This window comes from Misgurnus anguillicaudatus, chromosome 19 (genome assembly GCF_027580225.2).
Source record: "Misgurnus anguillicaudatus chromosome 19, ASM2758022v2, whole genome shotgun sequence".
Lineage (NCBI taxonomy): Eukaryota > Metazoa > Chordata > Actinopteri > Cypriniformes > Cobitidae > Misgurnus > Misgurnus anguillicaudatus.
This window is the reverse complement of record NC_073355.2, coordinates 10,907,527-10,917,606: the sequence shown is the minus strand read 5'-3', so window position 1 is coordinate 10,917,606 and position 10,080 is coordinate 10,907,527. Positions and strand designations below refer to the sequence as shown.

General features: G+C 37.2%; 1 long non-coding RNA gene across 1 annotated transcript; it reads left to right on the top strand.

Annotated features, from left to right (window-relative positions):
• Positions 1 to 636: 636 nt before the first annotated feature.
• On the top strand, positions 637 to 5,758 carry LOC141351000 (uncharacterized). The gene is made up of 3 exons (XR_012359138.1): positions 637 to 890; positions 4,064 to 4,204; positions 5,551 to 5,758. It is a non-coding gene; the product is annotated as an uncharacterized lncRNA (long non-coding RNA).
• The last annotated feature ends 4,322 nt before the right edge of the window (positions 5,759 to 10,080 follow it).

Genomic DNA, 10,080 nt, shown 5'->3' with positions numbered 1-10,080 from the left:
GAGAATATCACAAAAAATGGACTATATAATGAAATTTCGTGAGACCGGGCCAACATGATCTCACAAAGTTCCGATAGTCACGGAATTTTTTGCTCATTTTTCCGTGGCATTCTCACGGATCTCCGCATTTTTCCGTGGCCCTGCTAAGGACTGTCTTTTTCCGTGGCATTCTCACGGATTGGTTACTCAACTGCTTTTTCCTATTTTTAAACCATTTTCGCTTCGGTTTAGGGTTTTACTTTTAAATCAACACAATTTACATTGCCATTGTATGGAAACTGCTCAGTAATTGTCTGGATATTGCATGGTAATTATGTGGTTTAAAAATAATATTACCATGAAATTGCGTATATATTACCAAAACATTACCCAGTTATTACCGATCTGTAAAGTGCTACGTAAAATTACTTTTTGGGTTTAGAAAGGGTGTTCATATTATTAACAGTAAAGTACAGTACAATAAAGTATACAGGCTGGAATTATAACTGTCTAAAAATTAGGACATTAGTCATCATTAGATGGCCAGACTGACCCATAGGCTTAATGTCCACTTTTTACTTGCATAATCAACACCAATTGGTCAGTTTTCATAATTGCAGAAGAATTGCAGTTAGGCTTTAACATAATAAAATATTTAGTTTTACATAACTGTATTGTTCATACTGTTTATATTCTTATATTGCAGATCACCATCAAGAGGAGACCTCTGCTGTATATCATCAACTTAATTTTACCAGTGTTTTGTTTCCTTGTGCTGGATGTGGCATAATTCTTTATAAATGCATCTGAGGCAAAAAAGCTGAGTTTTAAAGTGACTTTAATGCTGTCTGTGTTACTGCTGATTCTTTATGACAAGCTGCCATGTGCAGCCAATAAAATCCCATTGATTGGTAAGTGACATTTTAGTTAGGATAAAAAAAAAAAATAAATTACCCATTTGATCACATCGGTATAAGAATGTTTGATTTTCCAGTTCCCTTAGCAGAAGACACTTTATATTTGAGTACTGGTACTAAATGAGCAGATTAAGTCAGCATTAAGATATAGCGATATTGTAAAAAAATTAGCAAGTTAAAACAACAGTTTTTTTTACTTTGGATAAGTTGGCATAACTTATAAAAACAAGTTAAAATTGTTACTGTTGGACTTTAAGGCGTCCAAAGCGTGTTCATCAATGGAGAAAGATACAAATATCTAAATTGAATATTTATTGATCAGATATGAAAAAGTTTTACAGCGTGCTGGGGGTTAGTTGCTTGCCGATTGTGGCCTTGAAACAACCCAGCGCGCTGTAAAACTTTTTCATATCTGATCAATTGTGGAATTTGATGTTGTTTAAATGTATTCTACTAATCGTATCGTTATAATTCAGCTTATGTGTGCTTTTGCGGGATTGATTCCTGTGCTGAGGATATGGGAGCTGTCTGTGTGTGGAGGGTTGCTGGGGGGAGGTAGCTTGAGTGAAGGAATGTCCAGCTGGTGATGGCCGAGATAAGAGCAAAGCTTGAAGGAGAAACACACAGACAAAGAAGTGCATGCTTTTGATATTAGTTCACTGGCAATCATTCATTTCCAGATTGTTACATGTAGAGGTGTTTGGATTTATAAAATTATATGTTGCTATGAATATTAATGTGTTAAAATATATAAATGATTATGCCTTTGTGCCCATGACTAATGTAGAAGATTGCCCTGTAATAAGACATTGCCATATAGGGATGAAATGCGTCTACACCATTACACACGCACACACACACATGCACGCACACACACACACATTCTTCTTAGATTAACATTGAAAGTGCAAAAACTTTACAATAAAAGCAACTTGTATGACGAGAAGTGCCTTTTCACACTTTAGATGAGCTGCGTTAGTAAATAGTCCTACTCAACATAGCATTTTATGGACAAATATTCAAATATTTAAAAATAAAACATCCAAAAAATGTCTTATGGTGTAGTAAAGGTGCTATTAAGCAGAATAATTAACTCTGAATTATTCTGAAACAATGCACCCTCGCAGTGTAACGACCATGACACATCTTTACCCTCTCTTTCCCAAATTCAAATCTTTCCCAAATTACCTATTCTTTTATTTTTATGGTTTAGTCCCAATAGCCTGCATTATCACAAAATTCTCTTTGTAGCCTATTGTGCCCTAAAGAATCATCTGCTTTTCTATGCATTTGTTCAATACATTCCAGCACATTATTGAAAAACTGTCTGTCATGTTCATTGCTGCTTACTACCAAAAGTAAAAACTGTACTTGAAAAGAAAACATGATGACTTGTCTAATTGGCTTAAAGTTGTTTTGTGTTCTGTTAGTAACATTAAAACAATGGCTAGTAGCAATAAGCAGGAATGATATAAGACCTGCGTTTGCTGAGGCAGCACATTGTTTACGATTGTGAGGCTCGCAGATGGAGCTCGCTGAGGGTTATGAGACAGCTTTGGCCGTTTCTCACCCCTCTAGGTCCGTCTCTTCTGGGAGGGATACAGGGCCCTCGGGTTCTGGCTTCTGCCACCCCAATTAGGAGTCATACTGTATGCACTGCTCCAGCTCTGAGGAGTTAGATGTAGTGAGTGTTAAAGGTGAAATAAATGAAATATACTAGTAATACAATTTTAAGAAAATTCTTAGAAATGTGGTTTCCTCTTAAAATTACAGAACATATTCTTTTATAGAAAGAAGTAATTCAGAAAGCATCTTAATTCTATAAATTGTTAGGAATATGGAAAACGACTTTTAAGAGGCTTAAGAGTTTCTTTACAGTAGCTGCAACAAAAGTGGACAAAATGCAAAGAGGAAGACAAAAAGTGTTGCACACAATGCATGACAGTGAGATAAAGGACGAGTTGGGTATTTTACACTTAAAGTCCTGTTTTCAGAATGTTTATGATGAAATAGAATGGTTTTGACTGAAATTTGGACATATGATGCTGGCCCGAGAATTTTCGGGAGTTTATTGTATCACCTCCCACCTCCACAATGGCTGCAAATTTGCACTGGAACAATCCTTCCTAAAATGCATTAAACTTTCGTTAACAAAGACGTTAAACTCACGGAGTGGTCAGGGGTGTTCACTGATATGCTCACACAAAATCGCTGCAAAAGATGCTTTCCAACAGGTTTTATCGTAGTTTTTAGTCAACTCCATTGACTTGTATTAGATGTGCTGTGAGGTACGGTATTATTCCGCGCCGGTAACGTTGTTTGTATTCTTGCAATTGGTAAAGGTGGATTAGCGCCACCAACTGAGCTGGAGTGTCTATTATTCAAGCTCTCAATGGAAGAATGTACGGGTGAGGCGTTTGGAAAAATAGGTCCACAAGTTTACAACGAATGGTAAAACACCTGTTGGACAGCATCTTTTGCAGCGATTGTTGTGTGAGCATATCAGTGAACACCCCTGACCACTCTGTGAGTTTCACGTCTTTGTAAACGAAAATTTAATGCATTTTAGGAAGGATTGTTCCAGTGCACCTATACACACATTATAGAGGTGGAAGGTGAAACACAAACACCTGAAAATTCTCGGGGCAGCCACATTTGTCGAAATTTCAGTCAAAACCGTTCTAATTCATCATAAACAATCTTAAAACAGGGCTTTAAGTGTAAAATACCAAACTTGTCCTTTAACAATTATGGAGGAATCATGTTTGTGACTGATTTTTATTTTCTCTGTCAAAGCAAACATAGCTGCTCAACACACTGGCCAAAGAAAAAAATATTAGCACAGTGCAAGAGCCAAGAGCTCATTTAACACCCGGGTTTGGGATTTTATTCTATAACTTAAAGCAACAACATGATTCAACTGATTCAAGTTGAGTCAACAAATCCATTTCTGTGCATTAGTGTGTGAGCCAGATCTGGGCTAAGGACACAGGTATATACAGTACTGCACTAAGCATAAAACTTGTTGAGGCCAGAGAAACTTTGCTACTTGGGGTGACACTATAATTTAGGAGTCTTGTCTTAAAAGTTGTCTTTAACAGATTTAAGAATGCAACAGTTTAAAACCTTAGTAATGCAACAGTTCCTCACGCTTTGCTGTTTTACAGGGATTTACTGTGGTGTTATTTTCACCCTTATTGGCCTAAGCATTGTGGAGACCATCTTTGTGAATTTTCTCATTACTAAAGGAGAAGAAACCAAATTAGAAGCACCAGAGGAAACTAAAGTTGCTGCAACTGCTCATCATGGTAAGTGTGAAACCACCATTTGAACGTGAATTGTAACTTCAATTTACTTATCAGTACACTCTACTATTTATAACACAAGCTCTTCATATCTATATCTGTGTGTGTGTGTGTGTGTGTGTGTGTGTGTGTGTGTGTGTGTGTGTAGTACACTGTACATATACTGACAATATAATTGTTTGGGTTATTTTAATCTGCACAAGCTAATGTTAGCAGTTACAACTTTTGCTATTAAAAATGTAGTTGAGTTACTCAGAGCCAGACTATATTGGGTTTATAGTTAGCCATCATTTCACTGTCTCGGTTTTTGCTTGCTGGGGAGAAAAAGAGAGGTGGAGGGCAATAGCTTATGATATAATAGAACGGACGATGTAAAGATCAAAAGTTTTATAAGGATTTAGTGACATTTATGCTAGAATCCTTCAAGACCCAATTTTTGTTGACATTCATAATGCTACTAGCATGACAGTAAAACAGAATATAGTAGCATGCATAGGCGATATTTACTATATCGACTTATCGAACGATAGATGAACATGACGTCAGTCATGAATGATATTAGCATTTTAGCAGACCGCGATTCCCTTCTGTTATTTCTGTCTGCTGTCTGTTTCGGAAGAGTGGCATTAATACTTATAATATCCAAAAATGCAATGACCAAGGCATTTAATGGACATTTAATCCACAGTTCAATGTTATTTATTGGATAACTACTTTCAATAGGACCTTATTTTAAAGGTTTTTCAGATTCATACTGTGATACTGACATATTGCAATTGAAAGAGTCGTCATTGTCTTGTGTTCGTTTTCATTGTGTAAAGTGTTCTCACCTGTGTTGTATTCGCCATCCAATTTCCTTGATTGTTTCCACCTGTAGTCCTGTGTATTTATTCCCAATCCTGAGTTGCAGGTATTGTCTATTGTGAGCACGTTTGTGTGATGTGAATGAGTTTCATTAAAGTTATATAAGTTATATGTCCTTTTGTATCCTGTCATCAGCGTCTTTATCCAATGCGTGACACCTATCTATATTCTTGACAGTCTGTGCAAGCTGTATATATAGACGAGATTGTGTAAACAACTTAAACTGCCAAATAACTAAATATTTGCTTCTTGTCCGAGTTACTTTCATTTAAAACAATAGAAGTTGTCTTTTTTGTTTCTAAATATTTACTAAAATATTTGTTACAATCCACATAAAAAGAATTGAACTCAAAGTTGAATTAAATACATTAACATTATTATTATTATTATTTAATAAAAATTTTAAACCGTTTAAAACGTTTTACCTATACAACCAGAAAAATAAAGCATTGATCCAAAGCAATGGTTTGTCATTCTTTCCACAGGTGACGTAGACACAGTTACCAGTAGAATTGAAGAGATGACATGTTTGGTTAACACTCAAAAGAAGGCATCACTATACTGGACCAGAGTGGCAAGAATCATAGATGTGACCTTCATTGTTTTTTACATAATCGCTGTTATTGTGTTTCTGTCCGTTCTTGGCAAGGTTTGGTTTTTGTTGTAATAACCTCTTATACATGCAGGGGTTTTCAACACATGCAATTTAAAGTTGCATGTTTTGCATTATTCACACATACCATTACTTATATATTGGAACATTAATGTTTGTTTTAACATTTTTGCAAATTTTGAAAAGATTCACTTCACGTTTTGGATGGAAAAACCCAGCTATTGAGAAAAAGATGAACGAGTACAGAAAACTGAGAAACTAAGATAAGCTTGGTAAAACCAAGGGCCCAACTAAAGCTTTTGTAGACAAACCAGAAATAAAGAACAAACCAGAAACTTGAAGTGAAGTAATTAATATTCAATCAGCACTTCACTATCTCATTAACTTAAGCACTGTTACAGTGTCCCTTTATTCACTCTGTAGTGTGTGGTGTTACAATAACACTATAGACCGTTTCATCGGGCATACGTGCGGTGACGCGATAAGCGTCTGGTCTGAACTTTACTTCCAGGTTTCTGTTTGTTTAATGGTCTAGTTGCTGAAGCTGAACCCTTAAACAAATACCTCGTCAAAAATAACAAATGTTTTGTGTTCCTGTGTAATCTACACATTGTTTATTTTGCTTGTTATATAAATAAAGTACTTTAAAAGGACATTGTTGTTATTTATTCTTCGCGGAGTTTACCAGAAGTTACGCGATGACCTGTAAGGGTTTTTGTCTTGTGTTCTGTTTGTTTTTGTTATTAGGACTTTTATTTTGACACCTTGTTCTGTTCTGACTTTTATTTTGAAATATCATCATGCCATGCTTCACTTCCAACTTCCTGTTTGTTTAGTATAAAGCCACTTCCTTTTGATAATATCACGGCTAATTATTACTTATGTCCAGCCTGTTTGTCTAGCCTGTCTGTAGTTATACCTGTTGTCCTGCATTTTGTTCTTTGTCTGCCTGTTTTTTGACCCGTGCCTGTTCTTTTGGATTTTGTCTGTTTTGCTGCCTGCCCTGACCTATTGCCTGTTATTGGATTACCTTTTGGATTGCCCCTTTTGGATGTGTTTGCATGCCCTTTTGGGATTTACTTCAATAAACCTCCTTTGCACATGGATTCAACTCTCTTTTGCAGCCCCACGTTACATGACCACGAAAGCCGCTTGTTTATGTTGTTACTGCTGAAACCGTCTATATACCTTGCTCTGTCAAAGCAACAAGAATGAGTCAATTACTGTCAATTTCTGTGAAACCACAGAACAGTTCTGCTCTTTAGCAATTTTCATTACACTTCTTATGATAAAATACTGTGAAAGTAATGTAGTAAACCGTGATCACAGTACAGTACTGTCCTTCTAAACCTTTGCTCCTGAATATTTAGATTGTAATTTACTGTTATATTTGTTAGTTTCTGTATATATTTACACAGTTTACCAAATCATCTCCAAAATGCTGTTTCATGTGTATTTTTATGTTGGATCAAGTTAGTTTAGTAATTGATGTGTAGTCTGTCATGAAGTGTTGTTTTAAATCAATAAGTTTGCTATATGAACATAAAAGTAAAATGAATGAATGTAAAACTTTTGATGTAATTTAGCTTAATTATCAACTCACCTCCTCATTCGACCTTACTCGCTTCACCACTGCTGTCACTAACAGGTCAGGAAACCAGCTTGATTTCATCTACACCCAGAGCTACACTAAGAACAACATTAAGGACCTCTCCATCTATCTGACCACTTTTACATAACTTTCAACATGCTTTTTCCTACATTTTACATACCCACACCATCTCCACTACTTTTTAGACGTAACTTTCGCTCTCTTTCCCCTTGTATTGTGTCTGCTGAGGTTGCATCCTCACTTCCATGCCACTTTTTTTATCTTTAGATGCTGATGCAACTGACACCTTATGCTCTACACTAACATCATGTTTAGATACTCTTTGGTCTGCTTCATCCAGACCAGCTTGTGCTACTCCTTCTTGACCCTGTCTATCTGACATTTTCCATGAGCAATTTAGGCATTCCCTGGGCTGCTGAAAGGAAATGGCACAAAACTAACAACGCTGCTGACCTCTGTCACTGCCAGTCACTTCTGTCTTCTTTCTTTAGTAGCGTTACTACAGCTAAAACATATTACTTTACCACAAAGGTAAGTAATGCACTCAACACAAAGCAGCCATTTAAAACTTTCAACTCTACTTTGTCCCCCCCCTGTTCCACCCACTTCCTCATTGTCAGCTGATGACTTTGCAAACTTTTTCACAAACAAAACTTTACCAAACAATCATCCATCAGCAACCAATTTTTCACACCACTAACCTCAGAACACACTACACTCACATCCAACATCCATTTGTGTTATTTTTGTCTGCTGACTGACACTGTAGACAACCTTTGACACAGTCAACCATCAGATCCTACTAACCACCCTATTATCGCTAGGGATCACAGGTACCCCTCTCCAATGGTTCAAAGTGTTACTCTCTGGTAGATCCTTTAGGGTGTCGTGGAGGGGCACGAAGTCCACAGCTCACCAGATTGTCACTGGGGACCCTCAGGGATCAGTGCTTGGTCCACTCCTTTTCTCCATCTTAACAACATCTTAAGGACCTATTATACAGGCATGTGGCTTCTCCTACCACTGCCATGCTGATGACACCCAGATTTTCTTCTCATTTCATCCAGATGATACCACCACACATTACAGCCTGCTTAGCAGACATCTTGGCCTGGATGAAGAAACACAACCTCCAGCTGAACCCAGCGAAGACAGAGCTGCTTGTATTTCCAGCACAACCCAAGATACAGCATGACCTATCAATTAAACTGGGCAACACCACCATTACTCATTTTAAAACTGCCAGAAAACACAATGTAATATTTGTTGACGAACTGTCCCACTGATTACATTCCAAAGACTGCGCGACTATGTTAATTTGCATGATACAATATCAGAAAGATACGCCCATTCCTTAGAGAGCATGCTGCACAACTCCTGATCCAAGCCCTGGTAATCTCTAGGCTGGACTATTGCAATGCTCTCCTTGCTGCCCTTTCTGTATGGTCTATCAAACCACTCCAACTGGTTCAGAACGCGGCTCATCTCCTCTTCCAGATCCCCAAAAGGGCTTATGTTACGCAGCTCTTCATCTCTCTCCACTGGCTACCAATTGAAGCCCATGTCAGGTATAAGTCACTACTGCTCACTTACAGAACTTTCACTGGGATTGCACCGGCATACATTCACACTTTCCTGCATTCCTATAAATATAAAATGTAAATGTATAACATTTTTACAAGTTTAGAACAATATGTGACTGAGTAAATGATGATAGAAATTACATTTTGGTGTAATTTCCCTGAAACAGAATTGTAATGCAGAGACATTTATTTTAAATGGGGACAACAATTTAGTTTTTTTACAAGTGCTGTTTATGTTTTCTTGCCTTTTTTGTTTTGCGTTGCTCTGTATCCAGAGTAAAAATGTTTAGCAAGAAACTTAATTTGTCTGTCTTAAGACATTATCATCTGATAAAGTATTAACCCAAAAAATCATTCAGTTTACACTGATCTGCAACTTCATGAACCTTTATTTATAAATCTTTTCAGTTAAAAGCAGACATTTACATTGAAACATTTCAGCAGTTGGTGCAAGAGAGCTAGATGAATAAAAATCAAGGGTGAAGTGCCCAACTAAACAAAACACTGTTCACCATAATGGTGACTATGAACAATTCTCCCAAGGGAGACAATAAATACTACCTTGACCTATCTTTACTATGCTGACAGTTTTAACCCTCTAGGCGCCACGGTCGACTTTTGTCGACAAGATGCGTCACTGAATGTAACTGCCGATTTTGTCACATAGGGTGTCAAATTTCGTTCATCCCCCCCTCCACTAGATGGCAGACATGTCATACTTTATACACGACTCAGAAAAACATCATGCTACTATACAAACTCTTAGAGCAAGAGCGCATTGAAGTGCGCAACAGCAAAGCTAGTGTGCAAGTGAGTCATTTTATCAGAGCGATAACCTCAGCGAGTTTTTTCAATACATGATCATATAATGGCATCAAAAAAGCTTACCTGCAATGAAGTATTGGGTCTTATATTCACTGACAATGATTATGAAGGGGAATATCTGCCTTCAGAAGATGCTGGTGATTCATTTAGTGACCACGATTCAGAATCCGATTTTGTGCATATCCAATTTGACTGTCAACACTGTATATTACAACTAGATTTGTGTCGATAGACGGCTCAGACTTTCCCTTGTACCTGAGCTCATAATGCGCTCATTCTATGACCTTACTTCACACCTGAGCTTGAATTGCATGTGGCTCATATTGTTCCTCATGCAATTGTGCTGTGTAATGCACTCAAACTTTTCCTTGCACCTTAGCTT